The sequence below is a fragment of the Ailuropoda melanoleuca genome, chromosome 6 (assembly GCF_002007445.2).
Source record: "Ailuropoda melanoleuca isolate Jingjing chromosome 6, ASM200744v2, whole genome shotgun sequence".
Taxonomy (NCBI): domain Eukaryota; kingdom Metazoa; phylum Chordata; class Mammalia; order Carnivora; family Ursidae; genus Ailuropoda; species Ailuropoda melanoleuca.
The window spans coordinates 66,457,204-66,470,323 of record NC_048223.1 but is presented as its reverse complement, the minus strand read 5'-3'; the positions used below and the strand labels follow the sequence as shown (position 1 = coordinate 66,470,323).

Below are 13,120 nucleotides of genomic sequence, written 5' to 3'. Positions count from 1 at the left end.
AAATTTACTTAATTTCAAAGTCTCTGTCTTTAGTTTATGTAACTAAAAATAGAAATCAATGGTAAAGAGAAATAAATGGTAGTTATGAACTGGAACAAATCGGGGACACCACCTTAATCAAGTGATCAAAGTAAACATCACGAAAATGGGAAAAACTTAAACATGTGCCTTCAGATGTAATGCACTGGGAAGGAAAGAGTAGAGAGATGACAGATAGACTACACATAAATACATATGTCTGTGTGTGTGTTTGAAAAGTACTAACAATTGGTAAATCTGGGTGAGGAGTAAATGGAAGTTATCTGTACTAACTTAATGAAATATGTAAAATATTTGTGCACAGAAAATTTGGAAAACTTTAGAAAAATTAAAGACCTAAATAAAGTATATCACAATCATGAATTAGAATACTCAACGTCATAAAAATTTAAATTATCTTCAGTATACCAATTTGTTCCAGATGAAATTCTAGCAAATTTGTGTGGGTGTGTGGGTGTGGAAATTGATAGGGATAGTCTAAAATGTATATAGAAATTTAAGTGCCAAAAAAAAACCCAGAACACTCGTGAAGAGTCAGGCCCATCATTTTTTCTCTTCTTCAAGAAGGAAAAAGATGAGGAAATTACTCTCTCAGGTACCAAGGCTACAAGATTGCAACATATAAGGCTGCAGTCACTAATTAAGCAACGTGGCATGAACACAAAGATGGACAAATGGTTCAGGATAAAGAAAGAAAATCTTCTCATCTATGATTTATGATAAACACACTAAAGAGCGCTGGGTAAACAATGACCTTTTCAGTAACTGTTACTGAGTCAACTGGATAGCCATATGGGGGAAATGAAATTATATCCCTATCACACATCATACACAAAAATCAGTTCTAAGTAGTTTGAAGATCTCAATGCAAAAGGAAAAAGCAATAAGGTTTTGGAAAAACACATGAGAGAATATCTTCATGATTTTGACGAGGGGAAATATTTCTTAAGTAATATGAAGAAGCCATATTCACAAAGGAAAATATAAATTATACATATTAAAATTAAAAACTTCTATTTGTCAGAAAACTGTATGAGTGACAAAGGTAAGTTAGGGAATATATTTCTAACATACATAATTTGCCAGAGGGCTCATGTACATAATAAAGAATTTCTACAGATCAATAAAAGAGAAAACAGACAACCTAAGCAAATTCCAGACAAGACACTTGAATAGACAATCACCTGAATGGGCCAATCAGCATATAAGGAAAGTGTGGAACCTCATTAGGCATCAGGGAAATGCAAATAAAATCACAATAATACTTTATCTTCATCAAATGGCTAAATGAAAAGACTGATAATTCCAAGTACTGACAAGTATACAGAACAATGGCAGCTCTCATACACTGTTGCTAGGAGTGTGTTTACTAGAATCACTTTGGAAATTGACATTATCTATTAATTCCACAATATCCTTTTTTGATATATGTCAAACAGAATTCTATGGAGAAGAATGTGCATAGCAGCATTATTAATATTTGGAGACTAGGCACAATGCAAATGGTATCAGCAATGGAGTGACTGAATCAATTCTAGTATATTGATACATTGATACAATATACTGATACAAAAATTTCAGAGCAACAAAAATGAACAATTAAAGCCACATACAAAAAGATGACTATCACAAATGTCATCGGTAGGGGAAGAAAGGTATAAAGAAAGGGGGGTAATCAGAGGGGGAATGAAGCATGAGATACTATGGACTATGAGAAACAAACTGAGGGCTTCAGAGGGGAGGGGGGTGGGGGAATGGGATAGGCTGGTGATGGGTAGTAAGGAGGGCATGTATTGCATGGTGCACTGGGTGTTATACACAACTAACGAATCATCGAACTTTACATCAGAAACCAGGGATGTACTGTATGGTAACATAATATAATAAAAAACATTAAAATTTAAAAAAAAGTAAAACTTCTACTTGGCATAATTAAGTTAAGCAAAATCTTTATGAAGAGCTTAACTTTATGTGGATCCAGTCAATTCTTGTGTTCACAATGTATGGATCTAAACCATAGTAATCTGAAGTTTATGTATTAGGATACATCTGTAATAAAGAACTAAGAGAATATTAACTAAAAAAAAGACAAAAACAAACCAAAAAAATGTCATTTTGAGCAAAAGAAATCAAGCACAAGGTGTCATGCAGTTTGATAATATATCAAGTTCAAAAACAGGCAGAACTGATCTATGGTGGTAGAAGACAGAATATAGGTTAGTTTTTGAGGAGAAGAGTAAGGGATACTGGTTGTTAAGAGGTACAAATTTGGGTGGGGGTGGGCAACTCGGGAGCTCATGTTGTACTTCCTAAACTGGATTGTGTTCACATGAGCCTCTTTGTGAAAAATTAATTGAGCTGTATACGTGACATTTATACACTTCTATACAATTTATTTAAAATTCAACTAACAATTAAATTTGTTTAATGCATGGGAGTAATGAATATCAAAATCCTAATTGTGGTTACTTCTGGAGAAAGAGGGTGGTAATGGATTTGGGAGGAGTTGGTGGGGGCAGGGGAGAGTTCAACTCTATGCTTTATTTCATTTTAGAAGAATATAATGCAAGCATAGCAAAAATATTAAGCTATAATTAAACTGAGGGCTTGTTACATAGGTGTTTATTATAGTACCATTAATCTGTATACATTTCTGTAAATTTAAATTCCTTCCCATATAAACAAAAACCAATCAGTGAGGTTATCCTAAATAGTATGTTCATCAACACAAGAGACACTTCTAGGACCATGCCATTATGATCTCCACATTGCTTTCAAAGACTAAAATTGGAGCATCTCAAGATGTTGTTGAAGACTGCATTCACTGCATATCATAGAGTGCACCTCATTAAGCCTTGGGAGAAACTTCTCTCTGGCCTGAGTACTAGGAAGATTTGGGCTTCCCCTTCCCTAATGGAAATAATAGACATTTTAAAATTATTACCTAATTGGTCCTATTTTTACTTTCATATTATTCATTACAAATTTCAGAGCCAGGGGGGCCTGGTGGCTCAGTCAGTTAAGTGTCTGACTCTTGACTTCGGCTCAGGTCATGCATGATTTCAGGGTCATGAGATCGAGCCACAGGTCAGGCTCCACCCTGGGCATAGAACCTACTTAAGATTCTCTCTCTCCCTCTCTCCCTCTCTCCCTCTCTCCACCTGCTCACTCTCAGTCTCTCCCTCTAAAAAAAAAAAAAATTCAGAGCCAAATTTGTGGTCCTTTCCCTATAGTATGAGTTTTTACTATTAATCTAAATCTTAGCTTAATTTTATTTTAGTGTTAGTTATTGTTTGCCCCTATTTACTTTCTAATTTTATTTAATCTTGAATTTACTTCTTAAAACCCTCCAGGAACATGACTGGTTAAAAAATTTTTAACCACATAATGATTCAACCCAGTGATTTTTTTAAAAAAAATGTTCTTTCAATAATTTATCATTTGTGTTTGTAAATATGAAGAGACTTGCATGATAGAGCAGGTTGAAGAATAAAAGGCAATGAGCTATTCTGTTCTCTGTAGGGAACTGTGAAATCTTGGTGACTTTTACTAGGATAAGCACCTTTATGAAGTCTTTATAGGATCCTCAAACACTTCTGCATGGAGAAAATTTACACATTTACATATAGTGGATATGGAAGGCAAAACTAGCTTTCTGACTCTTCTGAATATCTTGTATTGAAACATGAAAAATGAAGATATCATGTTTGCAGTTTTGCTACATTTGTGTTATCTTCTATTTTGTTAATTTTTTTATTTCATTATTATTTTACTTTACTATGGGGATTTATTGAAACTAAGTTATAAGTGATAAACACTCTGATTTCTGCAGTTGCCCCTATATTCCTTTCATCTGTACACACACACACACACACTCACACCCCTTTTACATAACCACGGATGATTTGTAAACTACTTCTCACCTCATTTTTCATTTCAGTCTCATTAAAATTTCCAAGGTCTACTCTAGAGTTCAAGCTTTCTCAAAGATCAATGCAGACTTCACTTACCATTGGGTTTTGTTGATCCATCCTTCAAGAAGCTAATTTAAATTTCTCCTCACCAGGTAATATTGTAAGTCACTACTCTATGTCAATATTTGCTTTAAGTTCTTTTCCACTTGATGGAGTTCATGAGATGTGTAAAGCATTTACTTGGCTCTTCAAGAGTGGATTATATATGTATGTAAAAACAGAAAAGAAATGAGTGTAAACTTTTCCAAAAGGCCTTTCTGAAATGAATGATCATTTTATTATTTTCTCAGATAAAATTAACTCAGTCACTTGAAAGAAATACAACACTCATATTTAATGCAAAGTATTGAGATGAGAGAATGAAATATATCTGTATTTATAATTCATCATAACATTTTTCATTCAATTTTCACTTTGCCAAAATGCATCCATCACTGTATTTTAGAGAAATAGAAGGATTCTTAATATTTCATGAATAAAAATCTGAGGGGAAAGAATTCCCTCTGGTAGCAGTTTTATTTCAATACAAGTTGTATCTTTAATTCTTTGATGCAGACAAAAATCCTAAAGAAAAAGCTTAAACGCTAGAATGTCCTCTTACTATTTATAAGAAAAGTAACTCCCTACACTTAGAAACACAGCTCCAGTAGTAACCTCCCACCTCTGAGCCCATCAACTTTAGGTCCCAGCTATAGGATGACAGGAGTTGACTAGTGAAAAGATAACATTTCTGAGAGTTCATTTTACTCTTGAGTCACTTTTGCATGAAATGATAGCATGTCTTTTGGGGACTGGCCTCAATGCATCTCTCTGTAAATTACTTACCATATATCAGTCTTGATTCAATAGACTATAAAATATAGGGGGTTTTTATTGGACAAGAACTTAGGGCATTTTTACAATGGAAAATAATGCCCTCCTGCAGGAAAACTTAAAAGAATTAAGAGTTATGGGACTACAAGGAGAAAGTGACCACGTCTTCCCTTACAAACACCTCCCAATTTTCTACTCCAGATCTCCCATGTACGACCTTCTAATGCTTCTATCCAAGGAAAGAAAACTGAAGCTGTAGAAACAATTTTAACTCAAATTACTTTTTTAAAGTAATTTTTTATTTTATTTATTTTTAGAAATTTTTTATTATGTTATGTTATTCACCATACAGTACATCCTTGGTTTTTGACGTAGTGATCTATGATTCATTGTTTGCGTACAACACCCAGTGCTCCATGCAATACGTGCCCTCCTTAATACCCGTCACTGGCCTAGCCCAATCCCCCACGTCCCTCGCCTCCGAAAGCCTCAGTTTGTTTCCCAGAGCCCATAGTCTCTCATGGTTCATTCCTCCTTCTGTTAACTCAAACTTCTTTGATTCAATTCACATAATTAATTCAACAACAGCTGAAGGTTTTTTTTTCCTTTAAAGCACTTTTTTCCTAATTGCCTGATTTTCTAATAAGAATTGAAATCTTCCATTTGAGTCCTCTCAGAGCCTGGTTTCATCTATGTCCTGTATTGGAGACTAGAAAACTGGATTGCATATTAAACTTATCCTGCTTTTAAGCTTTTTGAATTTGGTTCCTATTGGATATTAGATTTCTCTAGTAGCTAAGAAGCCATGGGGATGACAATACACAATGTTCTGATACTATCAAATAAAATCAATCTGCATGCTTAAGTATTATAAATCATTTATCTCTGAAATGATATTGTATACCTGGAGCACGATTCTGTTTTTTAAAATGTTATTGCTTATGTTTAATTTTGATCTTGTTTACAGGGTCAAAGTGAAAAAATGGGTTCACCGTTTATGGAAGCTGTGGCATAACCCCAGGTACACATACACACACACACAGAGGCAAATCCATACAGAGGTTCAACAAAGAGCCATTTAGTGCAAATGAGTTCTTAATAAGGTATAAATATGAATCCAGTTTGAAGATAAAAAAATGGTTATGTGTTTCTTAGAAGAAAATCTTCCCTATTGGAAAAAGTTCATCATGAAAGAATCACAGTGCTGACCGTAGCATTTGGCCTCCTCTGTTTTCCCTTTTTGTTTCTTCTCTTACTGTGAAGGGGGGAAAGTGAGCAGAAACCAGAAAAAGGAATAAACAAGGCTGGAGGGGACCTAAAATTGAGAGCAAAATGGAGCAAGCTAGAATCCTTAAAACCAGATAATGAGACAAAAAGTTAAAGCAAATATGATAGCTACTCAATATCTTCACTCTATCAAGCTAAATTTCAGGCAATAAATCGCCTGGAGCTACGAATACATTGTATGGCTATAAAGAACATAAAGTTGAAACTTTTCATTTCATAAATGAAAAATAAGGTTGAATTTAGTAAAAAGGCACCAATCATGGAAAGGTCCTCAGCAAATCTAATCCTCTTATTAGAAGAGAGAACTGAGGATCAGAGAAATTCAATGATATGCTTGTTGATGATGGGGCTGGGATTAGAACCCACACCTTCTGGAATTTCCACTGGCATCTTCAATTCCTAAAAATTTTGTGTGCCTTTAAATCTGTCCTGACTTTTCACTCATTCTACAATTATGTATTCAGCATTCTCTCCTGTGTCTGGAATTATGTTCAGTGAGTCTGTACTCGTGGAGCTTATCATCTTGGAGGAAAACTGACACCAAACCACTCTTTACAAAATGAATTACATCTGGAATGAGTGCTACAAGGAAGTGGAGGGTAAAGAAACATTTTGGAAATATCAGCTGTTTACCTGCTGCTCTGATGAGATTTTCCTCATCAAGTCACTAAGACACACTTCTTTCCTCATCTTACCTGAACTATCTTCAACTTTAAATGTTGCTAAGAATTTCTTCTTCTTGAAACTCCCTCTGCCCTTGACACACACACCCCTTTATTTGGTGCCATTTTATCTACCTTCCAAACCATGTAATACATGAGTTTGGGGATCCAGGCCAAGTTAGAGAGTTACTGCAGGGCAAGCTTGTGGCTGCAAACCTTGGATAAGACAGGAACGCAAGCACAGCTTTGGGGGCTGAGTCTTCAATAGAGTCAAATGGATGGTAGTAAAAGTTCCTGAGAACACACAAAAGGAGTCATCGAGGATGAAGACATGGGAAGAACAAGTAAGCTGGAGAAAGTGAGTATGGGGCATGTGGACCCAGTGAAAATTTTCCCAAAGATCTTTATTTTCCAGAAATGTCTAAATATGCATACAATTTTTCTTATAGTACATGAATTCCTAAAACAAAAGTGAATTTGCTTTAGACATGAAGAGGATAATATTAAATTGATATGTTTTCATGCCCCCCTTAATCATATTGCCCTGCAGCTCTTCTGCCATTATGGCTCCAAGAAAGAATAAGATGTGACATGTTGTAAGTCCCCGCCAGTCAAAAAGCAGAATGCTTCCAGTTATAGGAGAGAAGGAGATAGAAAATAAAGGATAAAAAGTTAGAAAGGAATGTCCAGTCCTCTTCAGAACTGAAATAATCTACCAGGTGAGAAGAGTAGAAACACCCAGGCAGGTTGTGTGTGTGTGTGTGTGTGTGTGTGTGTCTGTACAGCTGATGGAGGAGAGTAATAAGACAAAAAGAAAAAAGTACCTGTTTGAATTCTCAGAGAGATGGAGGAAGAGCCTTTCAAGTAGATGTTTCATTTTTCCAGCACTTCCAACAAGGCTCAGGAGTGGCAAAATGGCACAGAAGGAAGGATGTGAGGGATGAGCCTCAGAGCGTGTTGCTGGTTTCGTTTATGCCTATGCGGCGCACGAGAGATTCAGAAATCTGAGTGCTTTTCCCCATCCAGAAGGCTGAGTTGCAGGCTCGCAGGCCTGCCAGAGATTCTGTAATAATAGGCAAAGTGTCTCCTGAGTGGAAACTAGGGGTGAGGTGAAGACATGGCTGAGAATGAGGGGACTTGCTGGCTAGCAAGTGTGAAAGAAGATAAATACAATTGCCACATGACCTAACAATTCCATTCTCTGGTGTAGACTAAAAATAATTAAAAGCAAGTCTTCAAACAGAAATTTGTACATGATTATTTATAATCTCTATTCACAATAGCCAAAGGTAAAAACAACCCAAATTTCCATTAAGCAAGAAGTGGATAAACAAAAGTGATATATCGATAAAATGGAATATTATTCAGCCATAAAAAGGAATAAAGTACTAGTACATGCAACCTTATAGAAGAACTTTGAGAACGTTATGCTGAGTGAAATAAGCCAGACACGAAAGACCACATGTATGATTCTATTATCTGAAATATCCAGAACAAATTCTGTCTCTATTCCTAGAGACCAAAAATACATTGGTTGTTGTGAGAAGCTATGGGGGAGAGGCAATGGTTATTGAGTCTGTGGTAGGGTGATGAAAAACTTCCAGAACTAGAGGGTGGTGATGGTTGCACAACGTTATAAATGTACTTAAAGTCTCTTGATGGTACACTTTGGTTAAAACGGTAAGGTTTATGATACATGCATTTTACCACAAGATGATTAATAAGAATAATAATAAGTAAATGTAGGGTCTTGCCAGCAGGGAGTGATGGCTAACTCCCCAGTGGAACACTCAATAAGCTTCACACCTGCCAAAAGACCAGACCCTGGATTTCAGTGAGTGAGCTCTTCATTATTGGGCACCAGAGCTAAATACCTACAAGTGGTCAATGGAGATCCAAAAAAGAATAGGAGGACCCTGGACCAAACTACTCCACTTTCAGGATAGAAAAGTAACCCTTGAAACCAGAAGCTGCCTTGGGGAGTGGGAGGAAAGAAGCAGATTCCATTGGAATTGAATTTTGAGTTGCCTTAATAATTTCTGAAATGAGACCCTTCAAAAGAAATGATTTTAAACTGGAAGGGCCTGAGATACAATAATTGGCAAGCTTAGAAGTATTTTTTTTCCTGCCGTCAGTGGGAATGGGTATCTCAAAGTGAGATAAACACAAAAAGATCACTTTTTTGGTGCACAGTATAGTATTATATTTTAGGTTTCAATAGATGGAAATCAGAAGCTACCAATGCAGATGTGTTTATAACCCATCTCTTTGTTTGAGTGACTTCATGACGTGTTTATCTTAACAGTGATGAGCATAATGACAGAAATGTAACAAGTGCTGTATCAGTGGCAGTGTTTGTGGTGACAGAAGATTCTGCTCTCGAGCAAAAGTGTGTATGAAATCAACACTCTGTGATGTTTAGGTATTAGAGCTCTACACATACATAATGGTAAAAGTCACCATTACTGTGAAAATCCTACAGCATAAAGACGTGTTATAGAGAGTCTGAAACTCTTACACATTTAATCTCCACTTTCCTGTTGAAATAACTGTTTTTAGAATGAACTTTTTTATAATGTGAGACTTTCAAGGACACAATTATGATGTCATAGCACAGAGGTATTTCTCAGAGTTCTCAAAACAGTTTGATTACTATTTTTAAGAATTGGGATATTTTACGTAGATGTCTACAGATTTATGTTTTTCTTTAAAATTTTGCAGAGCTTGAATTGACACATGGCAACAATCAGAACTGAATCTCCAGCTGGAAAAAGCCTTTAGCCCTCCCTGTTGTCAGGTGTCACTTGACTCATTTTAGATATCTTGACCCATGGGCGTTGGTGTTCACACCCCACTATAGCCAAATGTGTGTTATCATATCCAATGACGAAGATTACACTGGTGAATCATATTGTTTGGCTGAAGCGGCAAAATCCCAGAAATATTCCATCTCTGGATGACAAACCACCAACTCTCCACTTCAAAAGGACCGAAGTCCTAGTAAGTGTACCATCACCCTTAAAACAGAACTGTTTACTGACCAAGAGAGTATTATGTAAATTAGACTGTAAAGTGCAGAGAGGTATGCATATATAAGGCATTATTACAGTGTTGTCATTAACGAGCATTCTGGAGTTTTGCCAAAGAATCTCAACTATTCAATGATGATGACTTTGGTACAGCAAATACAGCCCAGGAGACCCTAGATTAGCTACAAGCCATACTGGGAAAAGTGAAAAAGCCTAAAGACATTCATTTAAAAATAACATTTGAAATATCTACATTTGTAATAGAGAGCATCCAGACTTCCTTGTGCATTGGTAAGTAAAAGCATTAATTTTGAAATATATATATTTTTAAATTTTAATGCATGGATCTGTTTTGCGATGGCTATAGGTACTTTAAGGAAAATGATGTCTTCAGTCCTTCTGGCATCTCTGTTGCTTTTGTGGCTTAAATGAACTCTCATTTACACACAAGGTAAAAATGAAACAGAGGGCTTAAGCAACTGGTTGAAGGTTACACAGTGACTTGATGCAGAGAAAAGATGAACTGTGTCTCTTGATTCCCACACCAATTTTACATTGTGACCTAATTCTTCCCAGGTACCAAGACCCAGCTAAATAAGCTTTTCATTTTTCATTTTATAGGAATTGATTAAATAATGACTCAAGATTGTCACTGAACTTTTATTATTTTAATTGCATAGCTGTCAATAGTTATGTAGAGATTCCTAAAAGATTGTTCTTGATGTGATGTAAGAATCGATTTTCTTTCAGACAACTGATCACTCAGAATTTTGAATGTGGAAATCTTTTAGAACTGTACTTTGATTTCTTAATAGGATTATGTTTAATCTCTTGATGAATAGTAATGCAGAATCCTTTATTCTTGGCTTTATGTTGAATAGTTCACTTTGTTACACTCTCTTACAAAATGTTTTCTCTGGCTCTATCAATAAGTACAAATATTGAACAGCCTGAAGATCTCTCTCACTGGCCTGCTCTCTGACTGAAAAGTATTAGTACAAATAAAATGAAAAGATAAAAACCATTTGCTATTTGATGTAAGATAAACTCACCCTAGGAGATAAAAAGAGACAATTTACAAGATTAACTTGAAAAATCTACTTTCCTGGACATTTTTGGCCAGGGATAGGCTATGAATCATTTATCATCTCTGAGTCCTGTAGGTTTTACGAATTTCTGGTAAGAAACAAAAATGGGACAGTGGGAAACAGTAATTGAGACGATAAAAACTGAAATTTGGAACTGTGGCTTGTCTTTGTTTCAGCAGAGATGCAGCTGAGTTTTTCTGCTAAGTGTAGTGGAAAAAAAGGGAAAAGGAATTATTGCCAAAAAAGTAAATACAGTGATGGTTGAATATATATATTAAATTATTTTCCAAGGAGCTTTTGTGTGAGAGCCTGTCTGATAGTGCACTTCAATACATTTACATCTTGGAATTTTAAAGGGTCTGTCTATCAGTGTGCTTTCTGAATGGGTTTTCAATTGCACAAATGGTCTCTATCACATGAAAAGCAATACTGTTTTTTGAAAGGCAATGTACTTATTGTGCTACCCACATGGGACTATCAGTGCCTATTGGCTACCAACAATTACCTTTGAAATGAAAAATATTGTTTGTATCAAAGAACTGTTTGAGTCTAAAGAAAAAGCTTTGCAGCCTGCCAATCATCCCCATATCCTGAGGATTATATTGTTGGGAGTTTTATACAATTTACATGCAGAACCTGAAAATGACTCCAGTGAGTTATATAACCCCATGGGGTGTTTTCACTCTGGTTAGGTTGCATTTCCTGACACTGCTGACATCAGATTCTTTCTGTGAAAGTAGGAACCAGTGTCCTTCTATTTTTAGATATCTGTAGTTTGTCTATCAGTGATTACTTGAAATGCCTTTTTCCTCCAGAAATTTCAGAAAATCACCTTTATCAGTTCAGCTGGGGATTAAGGAAAACAGTTATTATAAATGTCTCCCCATATTACTGGTTTGGAAAAGCAGCAAATAGAATAGTGAGTGTCATCTAGATTACCAGAAGAAGTTACCAGAGCTACTAAATTTCCAGTAACTAAAGCAAGTTCAGGGATCTTTGTAAATCAGTATTTTAGAACTATTTTTTTAACCACAGTTTTTGAAAAAGCTTTATCATTCATTTTTTTAGATCATGGAGCACAGCCAGGTTATCATTCTAAAATTCATTCCTTGCTCAAAAAAATGCATATATAATTTCTTTATAGTGTGTGGATGCCATGGCAGGAAACTGCTCTGGAGACAGAAGACATGCCAATGTCATTAAACAATCCATATGTCTGCCTAATGCATGAGAGTGAGTTATTGTAAAGCTTGATATAAACAGATATGTTATATGATAAATATATAATAGGATACTTAGTGAAGGTTTAAGTGTTACCAGACACTCATGGGGTCTCCTAGGCATATTTCCAAAGGAACTCTAGTCTTAGCTTTGTCTGAAATTAATTCTGATTATTAACAGAAAGAGAATTTTTATTTTAATCAAAAACATACATTCTTTATATTTCAAAAATTAAAAAGCGGTAAAGGGAAAAGGATTAGGGAGATATAAAGAATATTATTGCTCTCATTTATAAAGGAAAACATATTGGAGTTACAAATGTTCACTAGCAGGAATCACACCATTAGTGATACTCTGTGTGTGTGTGTGTGTGTGCGTGCGTATGTGAGTGTGTGCATGTGCGTGGACATATTTATTTATATTTTGTATATATACATGACCGTAAGTACATACATACTTAGAATAATCATACATAATACATAGACTATAGTAGATATGTAGTATAGATATAGATAGTAGATACCTGTTTGACATGCTACATCATCATTTCATCATATTCCCAAATTATTAAGAGACCCCAAAACCCCAAACCTTTAGTCCTTGGGAACCTGCTTTTAATTTCATATAAATCCCAAACCACAAACATTTAAAGTCAAATCAGTGAATATTTATTCACTGACCTATTGAGTGTTTAGGCTTTTGCTGTGTACTGTGACTAATAGAAGACATTAAAATGAGAAAATTCAATCCGTTCATTTAATTTTTTGCTATAACAGAGAAATATTCCCATTCTTTATAGTATGCAGTGGAACACCTGGGCACTAGTGAGAGAGAAGCATAATTTGAGAGCCATTGTGGTAAGCAGTGAATTTTGTGCATTCGTATGTGGAGAGGAGAGAAAATTACGAAAGCAGGTCTTTTTGATAGCAATTGGGTATGGATGCTGTAGACCATGGGTGGTAGCTGGAGAAAAGGCAAAGTGGCTGGGAGGTCATGTGTGGGTCAAG

The 13,120-nt window shown here is 35.5% G+C and overlaps 1 long non-coding RNA gene across 1 annotated transcript; it reads left to right on the top strand.

The window, feature by feature from the left end:
• The first annotated feature begins 6,401 nt into the window (after window positions 1-6,401).
• LOC117802680 lies at window positions 6,402-10,049 on the top strand. Its single transcript, XR_004626126.1, has 3 exons — window positions 6,402-7,133; window positions 7,326-7,494; window positions 9,497-10,049. It is a non-coding gene; the product is annotated as an uncharacterized LOC117802680 (long non-coding RNA).
• The last annotated feature ends 3,071 nt before the right edge of the window (window positions 10,050-13,120 follow it).